Source organism: Symphalangus syndactylus, chromosome 18 (assembly GCF_028878055.3).
Source record: "Symphalangus syndactylus isolate Jambi chromosome 18, NHGRI_mSymSyn1-v2.1_pri, whole genome shotgun sequence".
Taxonomy (NCBI): Eukaryota; Metazoa; Chordata; class Mammalia; order Primates; family Hylobatidae; genus Symphalangus; species Symphalangus syndactylus.
This window is the reverse complement of record NC_072440.2, coordinates 78,285,812-78,310,069: the sequence shown is the minus strand read 5'-3', so window position 1 is coordinate 78,310,069 and position 24,258 is coordinate 78,285,812. Positions and strand designations below refer to the sequence as shown.

The following is a 24,258-nucleotide window of genomic DNA, read 5'->3' as shown; positions in this document are numbered from 1 at the left end:
TTATATACTATCCCTACTTAATTCTCACATTAATTCTGTGAAATTGTATTATTATTATTCCCATTTACAGATTAGGAAGTGGAGACTTACGGAGGCTAAGAATTGTGCGTAAGATCACACTACTGGTATGAGATCAGATCCAGGTTTTTCTTCCTCTAAATTTGAACTATTTCACCACCATGATTCACTATTCATTGCATTGTGAGGAACAAGGAAAGATTTCAGGAGCTCGATCAAGAAGCTGCTTTTGAAGTACTAAGATCACCATTATTTATTAAGCAGACATTAGATAACCAACTACTAGGCATGTTATGAAAGGAATTCTTAAACAGGAAGGGACATGTAAGGTTCTTTTGGAATACTATAATTGTTGGGTTTGGTGGTCTTCCCAAAGAAGAGGTAAACTTTCAAACTTTTCTGTTAAAAGAAGGTGCCATATTGCCGTTTCAGATCTTTTTGTTTTGTTTTGTTTTAGAGACAGAGTCTTGCTTTGTCACCCAGGCTGGAGTGCAGTGGCACGATCACCTCTACTCTCCCGCTTTCTTCCCAGTTTTCCACTAGGAAGCCCCCAAGATGCCACTAAAACCATCTATAACCTTCAGTCCAGCCTATCGGGTGGGCCCTCAGGAAATGGGAACAATGTTTACACTTTGCAACTTCTTTCAGGCCTAAAACTTTGTCTTACCTTCAGAAAGATTTGTTTTCAGACATCTTTTTTTTTTTTTTTTTTTTTTGAGATGGAGTTTTGCTCTTGTTGCCCAGGCTGGAGTGCAGTGGCACAATCTCAGCTCACCACAACCTCTGCCTCCCGGGTTCAAGCGATTCTCCTGCCTCAGCCTCCTGAGTAGCTGGAATTACAGGTGCCCATCAGCAAGCCCAGCTAATTTTTTTTTTTTTTTTGGTATTTTTAGTAGAGACTGAGTTTCACCATGTTGGCCAGGCTGGTCTTAAACTCCTGAGCTCAAGTGATCCACCCGCCTCAGCCTCTCAAGGTGCTGGGATTAAAGGCATGAACCACTGTGCCCGGCCAAGACATCTCATATTCTTTTGAGTGATATAATGCATATCTCTGGTTATCATATCTGAAGGTGTTTTGTATTTTTATATAAATTGTATCTACACATGGATTTTTAAGTAAGAGGTATAGATCATCAACGTTCAGTTAGTGGTTTAAGGGGAGTGTTTAACATTAATGCACTACTGATGCTGGGACTATAAAATTCTGAATGAAGAAAAACAATCCATATTTATATTTCTAGATACATTTTAGTTTAATCTATGTTTTACTAAATTTGCAGAAGATTGTTTCAAGCATCCTTGCATATTTCTGTGCTCATAACCTTTATAATTTAGGTAATGGTAAGTGATCAGTGACCACACACGTACTAACACATGTAGCTGCAAAGACCTCTGTCTTCCTGTAAGTGGCAATTTATTTAGTTAATTTGAAGCATATTCTGAATTCATTGCTCATCTACTGACTGTGGGCTCTGTTCAGCACAGGTCAAGAAAGTAACATAATACAAATTATAAAAGACAATTATGGTGCTATCCAAACCAATCAAATCAAGGCAGATAGCTAATTTCGACTTGCAAGTTCAACTGATAGTGTTTATGTGATCTGTCAAATACATTTAAAAGCTATCCAAGAATAGTCGTTCATAATGTATAGATAGTAAATTCTTGAGAGCACAGACTGTATGTTATTCATCTTTTGGTCTGCAGCAATTCCCACAAATCCTGGCATAAAATAAGTGCTCAATAAGTGTAGGCATATACACGTTTGTGATTTGGTGTAGTGACTAATCTCACCTTGTGACTATCAACAATTGTGTGTTTTGATTTGTAATGTAAAATGAATCTACTAGATTTTTCCATTGAATTTGATTTAGTCATGTGTTTAATGACTTTTAGGGAAATTTAGTAAAACACATATCAATTTATTATTTTAGTAGTTATTAAATTTTAATTTTTAATGATATTACCAAATCACAATGTAAAAACACTCTTAAGATGTCTAAAAAAGCCCTGGTGTCATGGCTCATGCCTATAATCCCACCACTTTGGGAGGCTGAGGCAGGCAGATCACCTGAGATCAGGGGTTGAAGACCAGTCTGACCAACATGGAGAAAGCCTGTCTCTACTAAAAATACAAAAAATTAGCCAGGCGTGGTGGCGCATGCCTGTAATCCCAGCTACTAGGGAGGCTGAGGCAGGAGAATCGCTTGAACCCGGGAGGCAGAGGTTGTGGTGAGCCAAGATCGCACCATTGCACTCCAGCCTGGGCAACAAGAGCAAAACTGTCTCAAAAAAAAAAAAAAAAGTCTAAAAACAAATCTTTCTGAAGGTAAGACAAAGTTTTAGGCCTGAAAGAAGTTGAAAAGTGTAAACATTGTTCCCATTTCCTGGGGGCTCACCCAGTAGGCTAGGCTGAAGGTTACAGATGGCTTTACTGGCATCCTGGGGGCTTCCTAGTGGAAAATTGGGAAGAAAGGGGGAGAGTAGAGGTACGTGCCAGAGAAGGGACAGGGCGCTAGGAGCAACTGAATATTATCTTCTTAATCTCCTCTCTCTCTCTCTGTCTCCTCCAGTCTCATGAAGTGAAACACCCATACCACATGAGTTTGTCATCCTCTTAACTCTATTTGGGGAGGGATTGGGTGAGGAGGAGCCTGGCATTTCTGGGGTTCTCAAGCAAGAAGTACAGGGGCCCCTCTCCAGTCAGTGCAGCCCAGTTGTTGTACAAATGAGGCCTGGAGGGGCTGAGAACCCTACCAAGTGATCTCTGCCTGTGAGCTAGGCATCCTGGTTACTTCTGGCACAAAGAAGATCTGATTTCTTTGGGAAAAGGTGCCACTTACTTGCCCAGCTTTGGCCCAGAGGGGAGTTCTTTTATTGCTGTGGGAAGGGCATTGGATAGAGAGACAAAACTAGGCACAGGAGACTGGGCCTCTCCTGAAGCCCTGACTGAGTGCCCAGGGCCCTGGAGATTGAGACCATGGTGTTTTCCTTAAGGTAGTCCTAAACCCAACAGTGACCTAAGCTGAGTTTGTCCTGGATATCTGCCCAGCCTCAGTTGGCCAACCTTTCCCCCAAGAAAATTCATTGTTTGAATTCTGGACCTCTGTCCACCACAGCAAAATCCCTTTGACCCTCAGGGTTTGCATGAGAATTGCTATATTCACTCTTCCTCCAGTCCTGTATACCCAGGGTCATGCTCTTCCATAAGATGGCAGGGTAAAGCTACATATATTTTATATTCATTATAAAATATTTCAAACATTCAAAATATTTTAAGAAATTCATTACCAAATCCCACCTACTCATGGGTCAGGTCTATCTAATTTGACATTATTTGCTTTAGATATTTTTTAACTTTTAGGTGCAGGGATGCCTGTGCGGGTTTGTTAAATAGGTAAATTGCATGTCACAGAGGTTTTGTGTACAGATTATTTCATCACCCAATCACCCAGGTAACAAGTGTAGTACCCGATACGTAGCTTTTTTATTCTTTCCCTCCTCCCTGCACTCACCCTCAAGTAGGCTCCGGTGTCTATTCCCTTCTTTGTGTCCATGTGTACTCAATGTTTAGCTCCCACTTACAATTGAGAATATGCAGTATTTGGATTTCTGTTCTTGCATTGGTTCGCTGAGGATAATGGCTTCCGGCCCCATCCCTGTTGCTGGAAAGGACAAGATCTTGTTCCCATTTATGGATGCATAGTATTCCATGGTGTATATGTACTACAATTTCTTTATCTAGTGTACCATTGATGGGGATTTAGGTTGATTCTATGTCTTTGCTATTGTGAGTAGTGCTACAATGAACATATGCATGCCTGGGTCTTTATGGTAGAATGGTTTATATTTCTTTGAGTATATACCCAATAATGGGATGTCTGGGTCGAATAGTACTTCTGTTTCAAATTCTTTGAGAACTTGCCACAGTGCTTTCCACAGTGGCTGAACTAATTTACATTCCCACCAGCAGTGTGTAAGTGTTTCTCTTTCTTTTTTTTTTATTATACTTTTAAGTTTTGGGGTACATGTGCACAATGTGCAGGTTTGTTACATATGTATACAAGTGCCATGTTGGTGTGCTGCACCCATTAACTCGTCATTTATATTAGGTATATCTCCTAATGCTATCCCTCCCCCGTCCCCGCACCCCATGACAGGCCCTGGTGTGTGATGTTCCCTTTCCTGTGTCCATGTGTTCTCATTGTTCAATTCCCACCTATGAGTGAGAACATGCAGTGTTTGGTTTTTTGTCCTTGCGATAGTTTGCTGAGAATGATGGTTTCCAGCTTCATCCATGTCCCTACAAAGGACATGAACTCATCATTTTTTATGGCTGCATAGTATTCCATGGTGTACATGTGCCACATTTTCTTAATCCAGTCTATCATTGTTGGACATTTGGGTTGGTTCCAAGTCTTTGCTATTGTGAATAGTGCCGCAATAAACATACGTGTACATGTGTCTTTATAGCAGCACGATTTATAATCCTTTGGGTATATACCCGGTAATGGGATGGCTGGGTCAAATGGTATTTCTAGTTCTAGATCCTGAGGAATTGCCACACTGACTTCCACAATGGTTGAACTAGTTTACAGTCCCACCAACAGTGTAAAAGTGTTCCTATTTCTCCACATCCTCTCCAGCACCTGTTGTTTCCTGACTTTTTAATGATGGCCATTCTAACTGGTGTGAGATGGTATCTCATAGTGGTTTTGATTTGCATTTCTCTGATGGCCAGTGATGGTGAGCATTTTTTCATGTGTCTTTTGGCTGCATAAATGTCTTCTTTTGAGAAGTGTCTGTTCATATCCTTCACCCACTTGTTGATGGGGTTGTTTTTTTCTTGTGAATTTGTTTGAGTTAATTGTTGATTCTGGATATTAGCCCTTTGTCAGATGAGTAGATTGCAAAAATTTTCTCCCATTCTGTAGGTTGCCTGTTCACTCTGATGGTACTTTCTTTTGCTGTGCAGAAGCTCTGTAGTTTAATTAGATCCCATTTATCAATTTTGGCTTTTGTTGCCATTGCTTTTGGTGTTTTAGACATGAAGTCTTTGCCCATGCCTATGTCCTGAATGGTATTGCCTAGGTTTTCTTCTAGAGTTTTTATGGTTTTAGGTCTAACATTTAAGTCTTTAATCCATCTTGAATTAATTTTTGTATAAGGTGTAAGGAAGGGATCCAGTTTCAGCTTTCTACATATGGCTAGCCAGTTTACCCATCACCATTTATTAAATAGGGAATCCTTTCCCCATTTCTTGTTTTTGTCAGGTTTGTCAAAAATCAGATAGTTGTAGATATGCGGCATTATTTCTGAGGGCTCTGTTCTGTTCCATTGGTCTATATCTCTGTTTTGGTACCAGTACCATGCTGTTTTGGTTACTGTAGCCTTGTAGTATAGTTTGAAGTCAAGTAGTGTGATGCCTCCAGCTTTGTTCTTTTGGCTTAGGATTGACTTGGCAATGTGGGCTCTTTTTTGGTTCCATATGAACTTTAAAGTAGTTTTTTCCAATTCTGTGAAGAAAGTCATTGGTAGCTTGATGGGGATGACATTGAATCTACAAATTACCTTGGACAGTATGGCCATTGTCACGATGTTGATTCTTCCTACCCATGAGCATGGAATGTTCTTCCATTTGTTTGTTCTCTTTCTGCACAACCTTGCCAGCATCTGTTACATTTTGACTATTTTACTTGGTTATTTGACTATTATAACCATTCTGACTGATGTGAGATGGTATCTCATTGTTTCAATCTGCATTTCTCTATTGATTAGCAATGTTGAACATTTTTCATATGCTTGTTGGCCTTGTGTTATGTCTTCTTTCAAAAAGTGTCTGTTTATGTCCTTTGCCCATGTTTTAATGGGGTTATTTACTTTTTGCTTGTTAAGTTCCTTATAGATGCTGGATATTAGACCTTTGTCAGATGTGCAGTTTGCAAGTATTTTCTCCCATTCTGTAGGCTATTTAATCTGTTGAGAGTTTCATTTGCTGTGCAGAAGCTCTTTAGTTTAATTAGGTTCCGTTTGTTAATTTTTGTTTCTTAACAATTGCTTTTGGTGTCTCTGTCATGGAATCTTTGCCAGGGCCCATGTCCAGAATAGTATTTCCTAGGTTATCTTCTGGGTTTTTATAATTTTAGGCTTTAAGTATTTAATCCATCTTGAATTCATTTTTGTATATAGAATAAGAAAAGGGTCCAGTTTCAGTCTTCTTCATATGGCTAGCCAGTTATCCCAGCACTGTTTATTGAACAGGGAGTCCTTTCTCCATTGCTTGTGTTTGTCAACTTTGTCGAAGACAAGATGGTTGTAGGTGTACAGCTTTATTTCTGAGCTCTTTACTCTGTTCCATTGGTGCATGTGTCTGTTTTTGTACCAGTACCATGCTGTTTTCATTACTGTAGCCTTGTAATACAGTTTGAAGTTGGGTAATGTGATGCCTCTAGCTTTGTTCTTTTTGCATAGGATTTCCTTGGCTATTTGAGCTCTTTTTGGTTCCATATGAATTTTAAAATAGTTTTTTCTAATTCTGTGAAGAATGTCATTGGTAGTTTGATAGGAATAGCATTGAATCTGTAAGTTGCTTTGGGCAGTATGTTCATTTTAACAATATTTATCCATCCTATACATGAGCATGGAATGTTTTTCCATTGGTTTATGTCATCTCTGATTTCTTTGAGCAGTGTTTTGTAATTCTCATTGTAGAGATCTTCTGCTTTTCTGGCTAGCTGGCAAAATATCTAGTATTCCCAGATATTTTATTCTTTTTGTGGCTATTGTGAATTGGATTGTGTTCTTGGTTTGGTTCTCAGCTTGGACATTTTTGGTGTGTAGAAATTCTACTGACTTTTATATATTAATTTTATATCCTGAAACTTTGCTGAAGTGGTTTATCACATCTAGGAGCTTTTAGGCAGAGACTGTAAGGTTTTCTAGGTAAAGAATCATATCATCTGCAAACAGAGCTAGTTTGGCTTCCTCTGTTTCTATTTAAATGCCTTTTATTTCTTTTTCTTGTCTGATTGCTCTGGCTAGGATTTCCTGTTTTATAATTTTTTTTCCTGCAATTAAAACATACAGATAAAGTTAAAGCTTCATGAGTATCTCCCACTGATTCTATTTCCATCTTTCTGGCCCTGAAGGAACAGTTATCCTGAATTAGTGATTGTAATTCCTATGGATGCTGTTAATCAATTATTATTACTATCCATACATTATATAGAATATTATTTTTCACGGCTGGGTATGGTGGCTCATGCCTGTAATTACGAGGTCAGGAGATCAAGACCATCCTGGCTAACATGGTGAAATCCCATCTCTACTAAAAATACAAAAAATTAGCCAGGCGTGGTTGTGGGCATCTGTAGTCCCAGCTACTTGGGAGGCTGAGGCAGGAGAATGGCGTGAACCTGGGAGGTGGAGTTTGCAGTGAGCTGAGATGGCACCACTGCACTCCAGCCTGTGCGATAGAGCAAGACTCTGTCTCAAAAAAAAAAAAAAAAAAAAAAGAGAATATTGTTTTTCACACTTCTAAAATTTATATAAATGGGACTGTATATATCAGTTTACAACTTTTCTTTAACTTAACACTTTGAGATTTATCCATATTGATACTTGTAGCTTTACTTCATTTCCTTTAGCTGCTATTATATATATCCAATTATATGAATCATTAGAGGGATTGCAATAATTATTCAACTTTCTCTTCTACTTTGTGCATTTTTAAATCTAAAATTCTCCCAGATTACTTAGCAGCATAGCCATAGAGTTTATTCAGTTATTGACAAACACATCAAATGCCTCTGTTCAAGGAATATTGATATGGTGCCTTCCAGCTTGTCAAGTCCCATGTATCTGTGCAGAGATAGATAAGACATGGGTGTAGTATGAAGTAGAAGACAGATATACAAACAAGCACTGAGTCTGCAACCAGAGCTGTGTGATGTTTAGAGATGTACATTGTGCTTCAGGATCAGGGAGGAGGGACTGAGGCAATGAAAATGGAAAGATAGCAATTAGGGAAACCTGCACAGAGGAAATGGTGACACTTGAACTGCTTTTGAAAGAATGAATTTTCCTGGGAGCCAAATGGAGAACCACCTTTATAAAGGGATTAGTTTGTATAAAGACAGGCAGGGGGGTTTTGAAAGGGAATAGTATGATCAGCAAACTGTAAGTAGATTGGTCAGCAAAGTAACTGAGGGAGAAAAATCGCTTGGCTATCATAATTTTTCTTCCCTTAGAATTGGATGAATAAATGGTGCCCACTACTCATATATAGCACTTGTGGTTGCTTTTTGTAACCACTGAAAAATATAGTGTATGTGTCCATTCTTCTAATTGAAATGGTTTAATAAAACTCTCTTCTGCATTCTCTTCTTCAGGGGTTTAAAACATGGTCTCTGGGGTCTGGCAGACTTGTATTTAAAATCCAGCACTGCCACACATGCGGGTATGTGACCTTAGGTAGATTATTTAACTTTTCTTAAGTTCTCAATTTCCTCAACTGTGAACTGGAATAACAGCAGTTTCCTGTAAGCTATGGACTGAATGTGTCTCCCCCAAATTTATATATTGAAACCTAAGCCTTAATGTGATGGTATTTGGAGATTGGGTCTCTGGATGGTGATTAGGTCTTTAGGGGAGAGCCCTCAAGAATGAGATCAGTGCCCTTATAAGGAGCTGAAGAGACCAGAGTTCTCCCTTCCACCACGTGAGGACACAACTAGAAAGTGTCATCAGTGAACCAGAAATTGATCCCTCACCAGATACTAAATCTGTTGGTGCCTTGGTCTTGGACTTCCCAGCCCTCAGAACTGTTAGAAATAAATTTATGTTGTTTAAAAGTTACCCAGTTTATGGTATTTTGTTATAGTATCCCAAACCACAGGTTCTGCAGGCATTTCTCATTCCTGGGCTGGGAGGACTCACACTTGGCCAGGCTTTTATAGACATGATAGGCCAGACTGTAGAGTTCCTGGTGGTCCTGAACAGTGTTTGATCAACAAAGGGATTGGGCTGCTTGATACCATAGTGTCACAAATTTGAGGGCAGAATGTTTATAGAGATTTCATCTAAACAGTCTTTTTTTTTTTGCTCAAAAAAGTTTCAGGAAAAGCTAGGTTAAGCAATGTGAAACAACTTTCTTGAGTGACTGCGGGATCTCTCAAAGACTTTAATATATTAATGAATATTTTGAATCTCAAAGAATGAGCTGATGGTACACAGTATTTTCCATACTTATTTGATCAGAGAATGTCCTTTTCAGGGTGCTTCTTTTACTGTCTTCCTGAACAGTAATGCTTCAAAGAACGCAGCTTGGGAATTGACTTAGACTTCATTCAGTGTCAGGACATAAAGCAAATTCTAAGATCCTTGAATGTTCTGATTTTATTTTTTTCCCTGGAAGTAACACAGAGAATGCATTATAGGAATCATGTTTGTTTTGTGAGATGTTAATTAATCTCCGAGTATTTGTGATGTCTTAGAAAAATAGTATCTCTAGTTTTCTTTATTAGTCTCTTATGACTCTATTTTCCCATCCTAAACATTTTCTAAGTCTTTCTTGAATCTATTGGATTTTTAAAAATTATGAATAATTTAAAAATTTACTGTTTTATAAGTATAACATTCCTTATTTGCCCTCAAATTTCTTGTCTCAGACTTCAAGTTGAGCCTCATTTGAGTGTTCTAGGACTATTTTTGCAGAATGTCAGATATGGATCCCTTATTAAATCAATAAACCAATTGATTAAAAAAACTGAATATTCTAAATTTCACTGTTCTGGAAGATCAATAATGGTGTAGTTTTAATGGGAAATTCACAAGGGAGTATACATTAAATATCAATAATGAATGACTAAATATTACCTTTTCTATTTATAGGTTATGAAGTGTTCCCTTTTTGCTTCCATAAAGGACTTGAGAAATTTACAATCAAAGATACATTTTCAATACTATTTTTAATCAGAAAGAAGATAATCAACACCACCACCAATAAACTATACAGATGGGAGAAATAAGTGTGCCAAAATGTAGGTTAATGTTACAGCAATTGAAAATTAAATTAGGTTCAGGTCTTCCTGGAAGCCAAGGGAAGACAAAAGGAGCAGGGCAGGGACAAGGCATTATGAGGTTATAACATAAATCTTTAATTAGCAACGGTATTTCTTTGAGGGTTTTGCAAATGAGATAAGAATACATTGCTCCGTGGTGAACCAACTAGGTCTAAGGATAGAATTAAGAATTCCCAGAAGAATGAAAGTCTCATTGTATACCACTTGGGCTTTTAAAACTTTTACTGGGCAGAAAAATTCACACAGTTGAAGATGGTTTTCTTTAAAATTATCCCGTTAGATTGCTTAATATCCTTACGGTGAGCAATCTCATGGAGGCTGTGGACCAAAGAGCCAGGAAGTACCATAGATTGAATTAAATTGATGTCACTTCACTACTGATCATTGTTGGAAGGACTTCAGCCTTTTCAGATGCATGGGTCAAAAGGCAGCCCCTTGGTGCATATCCTTGTATGCTATATTTATCTATCTATCTATCATCTATCTATCTATCTATCTATCTATCTATCTATCTACCTATCATCTATCTATCTATCATCTATCATCTCTCTCTCTCTCTCTCTCTGTCTCTGTCTCTCCAGAACTCATTTCTGTGTCACTTCTGGACCTTTGAATGTCCTAACTCCTGGGAATGGTCCTGAGAATCTGTACCTGCAGCTAGGCAGTATTTGTATGGCTTCTTGAGATCCTGAAGGATACTGTTCCCTGGTGCTCCATTCTACAAACTGCTGATACTTTGAGGTTTAGAGTCATCTGCTGATAAATGTTTTCCCAAGTAGACACGAGTCCAATACTTTGATGTACTTTAAAAACGATATATTTCAAAAAGCCAATAATTATTTATGTACAGGAGAGGCAGAAAATGTATGAGGGAAGGAGGAGAAGGAACTCTGGTGGTGGCACTCGACCTCTCCTTTGTGGTCATCTCTGACCCCAGATATTCACATCACACTCATCAAGACAAGAGTATGCAACCAACTGGTCACACCTGATGTAATGTAATACTGATTCCTTAGGTTTCTGGGGTGTGCCTCTTGGAGGTCTCAAGTCCCATCCCAAGTGGCTTATCAGAAATTCCAATGACTTACAGTCTCCCTGAGAGGACTTCTGGTAAATGTAGCCTTCTCCATTTAATTGCATTTCCAGTGATGTTTTAATGCCTCTTATTGATTGGTGCCCCAGTCAGGTGCCCAGCTGGCTACCCTTTGATCTAGCCCTGGTAGGCCTCAATGAAACTTTCTGTGAGATCTTTTACATATACATCTATGACCCTTTAGCTGTACTGGAGGCTATAGAAATCAATCAAATTCCAAGCAAAGCCTATAGTGAAGCCACATTTTAGCAAATGAAACATGAAAAACCTTGCCTGGGGAAAATGTGGAAGAAACTTGGCCTGTTTTGCCCCTCGATTGCATTGCCTCTTCTTGGTTGCACTTTTGACCAGGGAAAAGAAACAGAAATTTTTGCAGTTTAAAAACCAAGCAATGTGTACACAGGAGAGGCATGCACAGAATAATCTAGCACAGAACTATTTCCCTCATATTAGGGTGAGCACCACCTACCGTGTGTTAAAGGCCCCTATAAGCCCTATAAGTGAACATACAATTTTTGATGAATAGCGCTCATTGTATGCTGGGAAAAGTTGTCATATCTGGGAAATGCAAAATGAGTGAGCATTAGAAAAAAACAAAGAATATTGGCAAGAAATTTTAATTACTTGAAACTTAGTGTTTAGTTGGGAAATACCTCATTATCATATGATCTGTCATCCATCATTCCCTTCCAACCTCCCTTTATCATTAGAAAATTGAAATGGTTTAGATGTTAGAAACAAAAGGTATAAATACACTTCAGTAGATTTGGAGAAGTGAAGAAACTGGGCTGTGTATCTTTACCTATTTAAGAGGAGACTTGTTGATATGGTTTTGCTGTGTCTCCACCAATATCCCATCTTGAATTGTAACCCCATAATCCCCACCAGGTCATGGGAGGGACCTGGTGGGAGGTAATTCAGTCATGGGGGCAGTTATCCTCATGCTGTTCTTGTGATAGTGAGTTCTCACGAGATCTGATGGTTTTATTTTTTATTTTTATTTTATTTATTTATTTATTTATTTTTGAGACGGAGTCTCACTGTCTTCCAGGCTGGAGTGCAGTGGCGCGATCTCTGCTCACTGCAAGCTCCGCCTCCCGGGTTCAGGCCATTCTCCTGCCTCAGCCTCCCGAGTACCTGGGACTACAGGCGCCCACCAACATGCCTGGCTAATTTTTTGTATTTTTAGTAGAGATGAGGTTTCACCGTGTTAGCCAGGATGGTCTCGATCTCCTGACCTTGTGATCTGCCCGCCTTGGCCTCCCAAAGTGCTGGGATTACAGGCGTGAGCCACCGCGCCTGGCCAAGATCTGATGGTTTTATAAGGGGCTTTCCCCTTTTTGCTCGGCACTTCCCCTTGCTGCCACCATGTGAAGAAGGACATGTTTGCTTCCCTTTCCGCCATGATTGTAAGTTTCCTGAGGCCTCCCCAGCCCTGCAGAACTGTGAGTCAAACCTCTTTCCCTTTTTTTTTTTTTTTTTTTTGAGACGGAGTCTTGCTGTCTCACCCAGGCTGGAGTGCAGTGGCGGGATCTTGGCTAGCTGCAAGCTCCATCTCCCGGGTTCACGCCATTCTCCTGCCTCAGCCTCTCCGAGTAGCTGGGACTACAGGTGCCCGCCACCACGCCCGGCTAATTTTTTGTATTTTTAGTAGAGACGGGGTTTCACCGTGGTCTCGATCTCCTGACCTCGTGATCCGCCTGCTTCAGCCTCCCAAAGTGCTGGGATTACAAGCGTGAGCCACCGCGCCGGGCCAACCTCTTTCCTTTAAAAATTACCCAGTCTCGGGTATATCTTTATTAGCGGCATGAGAATGGACTAATGCACTCATGTACCCATTTTTCCTAATATTTTCCCTAAATATACCACTAGAATTTCAGGAGACATAAAAGGTGTATTTTTGAATGTAATGTATCAAATTGGCTGATAATTGAGTGTTGCATTCATGAGAGACCAGGAAGTTTTTACTCATCTGTTCACTTATCCCCTTACCTACCCATTTCTCTCTTTATTCTTCATTCCTACGCACTATGGTGCTCTCTGAGGCAGTTATCAAAACTCTTATGACATAGACCTTGCTCTTACAGAACCCATAGCTGAATGTGTGTCACAGACTGATTAATGACAGAGTATATGCTTTAAAGCATGTGAGTCCAAGGTGCTTGGAGAGAACTAGAAGAGAATAACTTTCTTCATGGGATTAAAAAACAGAAGGAGTATGTAGGGAGTTGTAGAGGGGAGGCAAAAAGTCTTCTTGGGGAAAAAAATACATGTATCCTTTAAGATTTATGTGTATATATGATTATAAAAATAATATCAAATGAAGATTATGTGGAAAATGTGGATATCTTAGTCTGCTTTGTACTTTTATAGCAGAACACCACAGACTGGGTAATTTATAAGAAACAAATTTATTTCTCACAGTTCTAGAGGCTGGGAAGTTTAAGATCAAGGGACTGACATCTGGTGAGTTGAGAGAGTAAGAGAGACAACAGGAGATGGAATTCACAGGCTCAAGCCCTTTTATAATCTACATAAATTCATTAATCCATGAGGGCTGCGCTCTTACGACCTATACACCTTCCATTAGGCCCCACCTTCCAACGCTGCATTGGGATTAAATCTCCAACACATGCCTTTTCAGGGACACATTCAAACTGTAGCAGTGGGCACACTGAAAAAAAAAAAAAAAAAGAATAAATGAAAGCCTGATTCCCCAACCTGGCAAGTCCACACTCTTCTTATAACATAGTTACTGCAATAATCACTAGCGGCTGATTACAGTTGATGAGCTGAAACCTGTTGGACATCTCTGTAGTCTGACCCTTTCACTTCATGAAAGTAGAAACCAAGGTCTTGGGTTGGGGGCTTGGGGTCATAAAAAAAACATGTCTGCTGACACACAATGAGTTAATAGCTCAGCTGGGACCAAATCCTTTGTCTTACTCCTAATGAGAAGTTCTTTCTCTGCCCTACTACAAAAACAGCTTCAAATAAACTTTCAGCCAGAAAATAACGGTGTGGAGCATATTCCGGAGCTTGGTATCCGATTGCTGTAGTTTCCGTAATTGCCCTGCATTTTCTGGGGTCTTTATGATGAACTGATATCAGAAAGTTAAGGTATGTATGTAACTCGAAGGTGACTTCAAAGTGCGGTTAATCTCCTGTGTACAATGAGTTTTTTAAAAGATTCATTTTATTGAAAGCGGAGGCAATGCCGAGCAGTGATCCCATTTGAATGCAATGGCACTTTTAAGGGAATCAGGTCCAGCCAATTTCTGATTCTGTAAGGCTAAATTCTATTAGGCATTAAAACTCAAATTTCAGGCACCTTGCACTGATGAACACAAGGAACATCTGTAGAAAGTTTCTAGCATTATAACCTCTGAATACTGATTACTGTAGGAAGATCTAGGCTGCAATGCTAACAGGCTAAAGTAAAAAAGCATTTCTTCCTAAAAATGCGTAAGTACCTTTCAAGTGGACTGAGAGGATGTTGATAAATACAACCTGTATGTTTTCAGTTGATTTTGTTGCTCCAGAGCATTTATAGGCTTAACAATAGACATGCTAATAAAAAGTACCATTAATTGTGCATCAGCCACATTCCAGACATTTTATGTACATTATTCCAATCCTTATAGTAACCCTGAAAATCAAGAGTATTATCTTCATCTTACAGAAAAGAACATGAAAGCTCATAGAGGTTAAATACCTCGCTCTGTCCTCCTTTTCTCTTCCCTTTGTCTGGCCATGGTGGCTCAAATTATGAACTTAGCTTCACTAGCTGGGTTGAATGTACCCACATGCCCTGACCTGCTTTACGAACTGACATATATTCTGAGAGATGATTGTTATCCAAGTTGTTGGATTTGTGGTTTCAGCCATTTCTGATTTGTTCTGCCCAGCAGTTCTTCCTGACCAGCTGTCAGGGCAATTAGAAGGAAGGATTGATGCTCAGAATAACAGGAGTAGGGGAAGAGGGCAGGGATCTATCCTTGAGGGTTGAGAGGCCAGGAATTGATCTGATGTGATGACAGAAGATTTTAGGAGGATATGTGGGGGTTGACTTAGGGGACAGACTATATTTCCATTACATAGTGAAGAAGGGATAAAAAATGGATATTAGTTAGGACTTTTGTTGTTGTTTCAAGTTCCGTAATTAAACTTGGCTAAGCTAAGAAAAGGAGGACAATGCTTGGGTGTCTTCTCACAGTATTCAAAGACAGGAATGCGGCTGCCTCTTGGTAATAACCTGCAGCTAGGGACCTGAATAGGACTGCCATTCTCCACATCTTTCTTCTGTGCTTCTTTCTTTCTGCCTTATTTTCCTCCCCTCCAGCTGGTGGTCCACAGGGCAGGAAGCATGGGCACTAAGATGTTCTTAGTCTTATATGTAGGAGGTACAGTAACTCAGAGACTAGTCTTCAGGTTTTCACTCTTGCATTTTCTTTCTTTCTCTTATTTTCTTGTTTTTGCTCCCTGCTCTCCTCTCAAGTTCCACAACTTCCAGGAATAAATAATCATAGCAGCATGGGTAAGGTGTTAAGCCCTGGACCAACTGTGGCACGGATAGTGACACGTGTTAGAAACATGGCAGGTTTTGCTGTCATCATGTGGATGGGGTAAGGAGTGGCAATTTCTAGGAAAGTGGTGCAGGGAAGACAATTCTACCGCAACTACTCTCAAAATCCAGAATCCGATAGGACCAGGCCAAAGGTCCAGTAAGAGTATTAATCAATATGGTGATTATATGCAATAATGAAAACAGCCAACTTTTACTGAGCCCAACCAGTACTGTGCCAAGTGTTTGATATACATTATCTCCTTTAGTCATCACAACTCTTAAAAAGTAGGTAGTAGTATTCTTATTTTATAAGTCAGAAACCAAGGTCAGTATATCCTGTACAGTTAACTACTATACATATTGCCTTACATAATGACTGGCCAATCTTTATAGAAGTATAACATGAGAGTGGGTGAGGTGGCTTATGCCCGTAATCCCAGCACTTTGGGAGGCTGAGGCAGTCGGATCACCTGAGGTCAGTAATTCAAGACCAGCCTGGGCAACATGGTGAAACCTTGTCCCTACTAACAATACAAATATTTGCTGGGCATAGTGGTGGGTGCCTGTAATCCCAGCTACTCGGGAGGCTGAGGCAGGAGAATAGCTTGAACCCAGGAGGCAGAGGTTGTAGTCAGCCGAGATTGTGCCACTGCACTCCAGCCTGGGCAACAGAGTGAGACTCCATCTCAAAAAAAAAAAAAAAGAATTATAACATGAGGTGATTGAGGAGATTTATTACATGCTGGTGCAAATTAACTCTTTCCAATACTCTTTCGTTATCAGCAAACCAAACGGTTGCCACAATGCAAAGGGCTATGTGAGGTATGTTGATATGCTTTGTGATCATGCATAGTTTTTTATTTTTTATTTGAGTGCTTAAAGTTGTCAGCTGTCTGTATTTCTGTCCCAGTTGTATAGAGTGAGACACAGATATACAAAATGACTTATAGAAAGTCCAATGTAAAACCAAAGCCAAAGTGAAGAAGACAAGTGAAAATACAATTCAAGTTTCTGATTGCCCAGATTTTCTGATGCCCCTACCTCTTTTCACTTGAGTAGCTATAGAAAGTTTCTGTTTCTAGAGAAAAAAAATTGACTCCATGGTTCTGAATAATAACTGATACCTTCTACATTGTTTTATGATGCTGGAGAGGAATTGACAATATATAAAATTTCAGAAAACTATGAAGAAGAAAGGCATTTCATAACCTTGGACACAGCAGCAGTGCCTCAATAAATATATTTATCTCAATTTAATTTAACACAATACGATTTAACTCAAGGGCAAAAAAAGGATAAACTAGGATGGTTGTACCCCTGATTCTACAGTCTCACTGACCAAGTATTAGCATATCTAAGGAGGCATGATGATTCGGACCCCAAAGAGCTTAGTTGTGGACCTGCTTCTCATCTGTTTATTACTTGTAGAATTTTTTTTTAGCCTTGGGTGTTTCCTCCTTTATGAAATGAAAATATTAATAATAACTACCTTCACTATCTCCCAAGTTTACCTTGTGAATCAAATGAAAGAATTTATCTGAAAGCACGATAGACACTAAAAGTATTACACAATCTTTATCTTTTATATTTAGCACTTCAGAAATTCAAAAACTATAGAGAATTATAAAATGAACACCCCCGTATCTACCACACAGCCTAAGAAATAACAGATTGCTGGGCCAGGTGCAGTGGCTTATGCCTGTAATCCCAGCACTTTGGGAGGCCAAGGTGGGCGGATTGTCTGAGCTCAGGAGTTCGTAACCAGCCTGGGCAACGTGGTGAAACCCCATCTCTACTAAAATACAAAAAAATTACCCGGGCGTGGTGGTGTGCACCTGTAGTCCCAGCTACTTGGGAGGCTGAGGCAGGAGAATTGCTTGAACCCAGGAGGCGGAGGTTTCAGTGAGCCGAGATCACGCCACTGCACTCTAGCCTGGGCAACAGAGTGAGACTCTGTCTCAAAACAAACAAACAAAACAAACAAAACAACAAAAAAATAAATAACAGATTGCTAATTTCAGGTCCCTATCATCTCACCCTGGTATACGTTTCCCTGATCCAATCACTCACCTTTTGTCTCTGTAATCAATGATCTTGAATTTATTTAGCATCCCCAAAGCTAAATAATTAGTAAATAATTAGAAATAATTTAGTAACATATATATATTTCTCTATGCAATTCATAAGCAACCCTTGTATACACAGTATAATACAAATTATATCATGCTGGGGCATTCTTATGCCACCTACCTTTTTCACTCAAATTATTTTTGCAGATTTTGTCCATGTTACATGATCATAGCTCATTTACATAATCATGTTACATGATCATAGCTCAGCTTATTTTCAGTGTTGTGTAGTATTCCATTATACAAACAATCCATGTACTTATTCATTCTCTCATTGTTAGAAAATTAACTTGTTTTTTGTTTTCTTTTAAAATTTATTGTTATATATAATTCTGCAATACATGTTCTTTTGAATTAAAAAAAATTAAATTTTTGTAGAGGCAGGAGTCTCACTATGTTGCCCAGGCTGTTCTCAAACTCCTGGGCTCAAGTGATCCTCCTGCCTTGGCCTCCCAAAATGCTGGGATTACAGGCATGAAACACCATGCCCAGACCCAGTTCATGTTCTTATAAAATCACTTTGGGCACACAGCTTTGTTCCTGCTCAAGTGAGGGCCTTCTTTTTTTTATTATGGATATTTTTATTTCTCCAAATTTGTTATTTGTCAGGAGTAACTGAAATAACAAATACAATTGAGTCCTACCCTCATCATCATGGAAATGGCTTTAAGAGAAAACTGGTCAGATGAACATTATTGCTTCTCATTTTCAACAGCAAATAGTTGCCACTGATAAATTGACAGCCAGGAGTCTGTCAAGAATGCTTAGGACATGTTATATAATACAACATGCCTGTTCACCAGGAGAAAAATCCTAGAAAACAACTTACGTGTACTTCTTAATTTCATTATGCAAGACAAGCACAAAAGCACCACCCGTGCCTCTGAAAACATTGGACCATGCACCCTTGAAGGAAGCTTTGCCTCCTACATCATGAGCAATCTTCCTCCAGCAGTCAAGCATGCCTGTACGTGATGTCAGTTCCTTTGTGCCCTGACTGCATCATCATGTGGTGGCGAATGGTGTCAAATGGATAGGAAGTCAACCCAGCAACAGCAGTGACAGTCTGTGTGATCATCTAGCTGATGAGGATGTGAGTGTTCTTGGGATCTGGAAGCATTCCCTTTGCAGTGTCATAGATACTGAAGTAGGCGGCTCGGTAGATGATAATACCCTGCACATACATGTTAAAGCCTTGGTAGAGGCCCTTAATCCCATCAGATTTGTAAATCTTAACCAGGCAGTCACCGAGGCCTCGGAATTCCCTTTCAGCTACAGCTTTACCCACATTGGCTGCTAGACGGATAAGAGCAAAATCAAGAGGGTACACAAAACACAAGGATATGGCCCCAGCAGCACTGCCTGATGTCAGATTCCCTTCAAAGTAGCGCCAAAACTGGGTCTTCTTGTCCACATCACCCAGGAAGATCTGCTTGTATTTATCTTTGAAGGCGAAGTTGAAAGCCTAGGTGGGGAAGTATCTGATGACATTGGCCAAGTTACCACGCCAGAAGGACAGGACTCCCTGCTCCTTGGATATGCGGACCACGCAGTCTATAATGCCTTTGTATTGCTTATCTGTGGTGACCTGTTTGCTGGCATGCTGCACCTGCAGCAGCAGCTTGATCTGCTGGATGGGCACTACTGCCATCTTGGAGATGGCTACAGCCACTCCACCTGCCAGGAGGTCCTTGGCAAAGGACACAGTGGCATCTGTCGTGTTGAAAGGAAAGAGGAGGCAGGCTGCTAAGGGAGGGACTGGGCTGGGAACCGGCTTTGACTCTGGGGCTGTGAGGAGGACCATTTTAATGTCCTACACCTCTCATATCAGGGGCCATTGAGGTGGGATATGCATCCTCCTCACTGTTTTGTTGTTGCTGTGAGACCCTTCTCCGTCTCTCCTACTTAGACTCTATAAGGTCTGAATGTCCTAACAGACCATCACTCCCACTGTCCCCCCATTGTCTGCTTTCCCCCACTTCATTGTCCCTTATTTCTCAATGATTTTTGTCAATTCCAGCCTTTTTTCTTAATTTAAAATTTTAATTTTTGTGGGTACATAGTACCAGTACATAGTATATACACTGTCAGTCTTTTAAACAACATTCCTGGGCCAGGCACGATGGCTTACGCCTGTAATCCCAGCACTTTGGGAGGCCTAGACGGGCGGATCACGAGGTCAGGAGATGGAGACCATCCTGGCTAACGCAGTGAAATCCTGTCTCTACTAAAATTAGCCCGGCGTGGTGGCGGGCGCCTGTAGTCCCAGCTACTGGGGAGGCTGAGGCAGGAGAATGGCATGAACCCAGGAAGCGGAGTTTGCAGTGAGCCGAGATTGCACCACCACACTCCAGCCTGGGCAACAGAGCAAGACTCCATCTCAAAAAAAAAAAAAAAAAAAAGGCCAGGCGTGGTGGCTCACGCCTGTAATCCCAGCACTTTGAGAGGCCGAGGCGGGAGGATCACAAGGTAAGGAGATCGAGACCATCCTGGCTAACACGGTGAAACCCCGTCTCTACTAAAAATACACAAAAAAATTAGCAGGGCGCGGTGGTGGGCGCCTGTAGTCCCAGCTACTCGGGAGGCTGAGGCAGGAGAATGGTGTGAACCTGGGAGGCGGAGCTTGCAGTGAGCCCAGATCACGCCACTGCACTCCAGCCTGGACAACAGAGCGAGACTCTGTCTCAAAAACAAACAAACAAAAAAACAAAAAACCCCACAACATTCCTGCCTTAATTCTTGGTAATTTTAATATCCACGTAAATGATTCTTCTACCACCATGGCCTTGAATTTCTTCAATTCCTCTCCTTCAGCCTATCTCAGCCACTCACTCACATGGTCATAGCACAGAATTTCCATCACCTTTTCATAATCGCAGGTTCAAACATTCCACCCTCTGTATGCCTTGTCCTGTCTTGCTCATTTTAGTCTCACCACCTGAACAAGCCCCAGGATCTACAATCCACTGCCCAGTGCAATTTTTCAGTATCTCTGACTCACACTCATGTACTTTTGACTCTTCCCACGGTTTAAATTCCATCACTAATCATTACAGCCATTTCCTCACATACACCTTCAACACCCTTTCCCCTTTCCTGTGGTGCTTACTTGCTTGGCAGAATTTTGATCCTGGTGAAGTCCAACTCTCCTCCTACTTTGCATCATCACAGCAGAAGAAAAATACATAGCATGCTTACTGGTCTCACTTTAAGTTCATCCTTAGTGTCAATGGATCTTTCATGCTGTCTGACAATCTTGTTTCCCTTGTCTATTTCTTACTCTACTGTGATTGTTTTGCACTTTCTTTTCTCAAAACTCCAACACCTCACCAACGCTCCTGGCTATCATCTGATGAACTGCTTCTTATTTTACTGGGGACATAGCAAAACAGAACTTCCACAAGCTCCTGCCACATCCACTACCTACCAGCATCTATGCCCCTGTACCGTGTTCCCTCCTGGCTACTCTAAAATGACCATCTGTGCTTCTGTATAAATCTGAGCCATATACTTCACGTAATGCCATTCGCTTTCATGTACTCAAGCACATAAACGTGCAGGAGTTTCTCGCATTTCGGTTCTTGAAACAAATAAAAGCAAGCATACATACACAAACAAAAATCTCTGCATCTCTCTTGTCCCTCCAGCTACTACCTCATTTATTGGTTTCTACCTGGTTCAAACCTCCATCACCTCTCCTGTATTGTTACAACACTTCTAACTTCCTGCTTCCACGCTTGCACCCTTATAGGCTAGTTTTTATTACAGTGATATGGTTTGGCTGTGTCCCCACCAAAATCCCATCTTGAATTGTAGTTCCCATAATAAGCACGTGTCATGGGAGGGACCCGGTGGGAGTTAATTAAATAATGGGGGCGGTTATCTCAATGCTATTCTCATGATAGTGAGTGAGTTCTCACAACATCTGACGGTTTTATAAGGGGCTTTTCCCCTCTTCACTGTGCACTCTCCTTGCTGCTGCCATGTGAAGAAGGTGTTTGCTTCCCCTTCTGCCATGATTGTAAGTTTCCTGAGGACTCCCCAGCCATGAGGAACTGTGAGTCAATTAAACCTCTTTTTATAAATTACCCAGTCTCAGGGATCTCTTCATAGCAGCATGAGAACAGTTTAATACATACAGCAACCAGGGTGACTCTGTTAAAAATTTAAATCAGATCACTCTTCTGTTCGGAACTCTTCAATATTTCTGCATCACACTCAGAGTAAAATTCAAAGTACTTTAAAGTCCTGCAAGGACCTAACCATCCAGCTGCTTATGATTTCTTTGATCCAGTCTCCTACGGCTTACGCCTTGCTCACTCTGTCTTGTTGCACTGAAGCCTGCCAAGCATGCCCTGACCTCAGGTATTTTGCACTTGCTTTACCACTTGCCTGAAATTCTCTTCCCTCATATATCCACATGACATTCTCCCTCACCTCCTTCAAGTTTTTGTTTAAAGTATCATCTTCTCAATGTGTCCTTCCCTGAATACTGAAACAAAATTGCAGTTCCTGCCCCGAGCTTTCCCTATACCACTTTCCTGCTTTATTTTTCTCCATAGCATTTATCATCTTCTAGTATAACATACACTCATTTACTAATTTTATCTATCGTCTGTCTTCCATGAGTATAATATAAGAAAGGCCCATAAGAGCTGGGCTTTTGGTCTCTCTTTTTTTTTTTTTTTTTGAGACGGAGTCTCACTCTGTCACTAGGCTGGGGTGCAGTGGCGTGGTCTCGGCTCACTGCAACCTCTGCCTCCTGGGTTCAAGAGATTCTCCTGCCTCAGCCTCCCAAGTATCTGGGATTACAGATGTGTGCCACCATGCCTGGATAATTTTTTGTATTTGTAGCAGAGAAGAGGTTTCACTGTATTAGGCAGGATGGTCTCAATCTCCTGACCTAGTGATCCGCCCACCATGGCCTCCCAAAGTGCTGGGATTACAGGCCTGAGCCACTGTGAAATATTTCTTAAATATGAAGTTTGTCTGTTATTTCTTAGAATTATTTATAGGTATCTTTCAGAATCTTCTGTTATTAAACAGAGTATTTTTTAAAATTGCATTTCCTAGCTATGCATAGGAAAATGATTGCATTTTGTACATAAATCTTATATTTAGTAAACTGGCTAAATTATTCATTGTTCTACAAAATGTTCTGTGAATTCTGTGGCTTTCTGAATAAAAATGTTTACCTTGAGATAATTATAGTTTTGCTTCTTTCTTTCTATTCTTTACCTTCAAATTCGTGTGTGAGTGTATCTCTGTGACGCATAGTCATGTTGGAAGGCAGAAATGATATTGAGAAGCTTGACTTGTTACTGATTTTAAAGGGCATGCTTTTAAGGTTTAATCATTAACTATGATTAAAAACATCCATTTATAGTAGATATGATTTCTTAGATTAAGGGAATTCCCTTCTCTTCCTAGTTTGTAAGTTTGTTATTGAATCATTCATAGGTATTAGATGATTTTTTTCCTACAATTATTGACATTGTTATGTGGTGTTTTAAAATGTTAAATCTTTTAAATGGACAGATTTTATCTTTAGAATTTCTAAGGTTGAACCATTCTTGCATTTATGTGACAAATCCAACTTGTTCATGATGTATCATTTTAAAAAATATTGTTGTGTTTAGCTAGTTGATATCTTACAATTTTGTGACTATGTTCATGAAAATATTGGCCTGTAATATTCTATTTTTACACTGTTCTTGCCTGGTTTTGATTTCAGTTATACTAGCTTCATACTGTGGATTGGTAAGCATTTAATTTTTTTTTTCTATTCTCTGGATAATTTCCACAATGTTGGAATGATCTCTGACTTGACAGTTGATTGGAATCATCTGTAAAGTATCAGGCAATGGAGATTTCATGTGTGAATGTGTTTTAACTATGATTCAACATCTCTAAGGATTCCAAAAATTTCTAGATGTTCTATTCCTTTTTGTCAGTTTGGCAAGTTACATATTATTTTCTCAGAAATTGTACATCATAGCTAGACTTTCATGTTTACTGGCTTAACATACAAAATCCTTCTTTTTAATTTCGACTAGTTATTAGGTTACCTTTTCACTATTAATATAAGTTTTAAAGCCTCTATTTTTTGTGATCGATCTTGACAGAGTCTATTTTATTCATGATTCCAAGGAACTTACTTTTGCTTTTGTTTGTTCTTTATGTATTTTTCTCTTCCATGAATTTCTACTTTTAACTGTAATATTTCTTTTTTTTTTTCCTACTATCTTTTTTTTTTTTTCTTGAGATAGAGTCTTGCTCTGTCACCCAGGCTGGAGTGCAATGGTGCGATCCTGGCTCACTGCAACCTCCGCCTCCCTGGGTTCAAGTGATTCTCATGCCTCAGCCTCC

General features: G+C 40.0%; 1 pseudogene; it reads right to left on the bottom strand.

Annotated features, from left to right (window-relative positions):
- Positions 1-18,752: 18,752 nt before the first annotated feature.
- Positions 18,753-19,693, bottom strand: LOC129467545 (ADP/ATP translocase 2-like; annotated as a pseudogene).
- Positions 19,694-24,258: the final 4,565 nt, after the last annotated feature.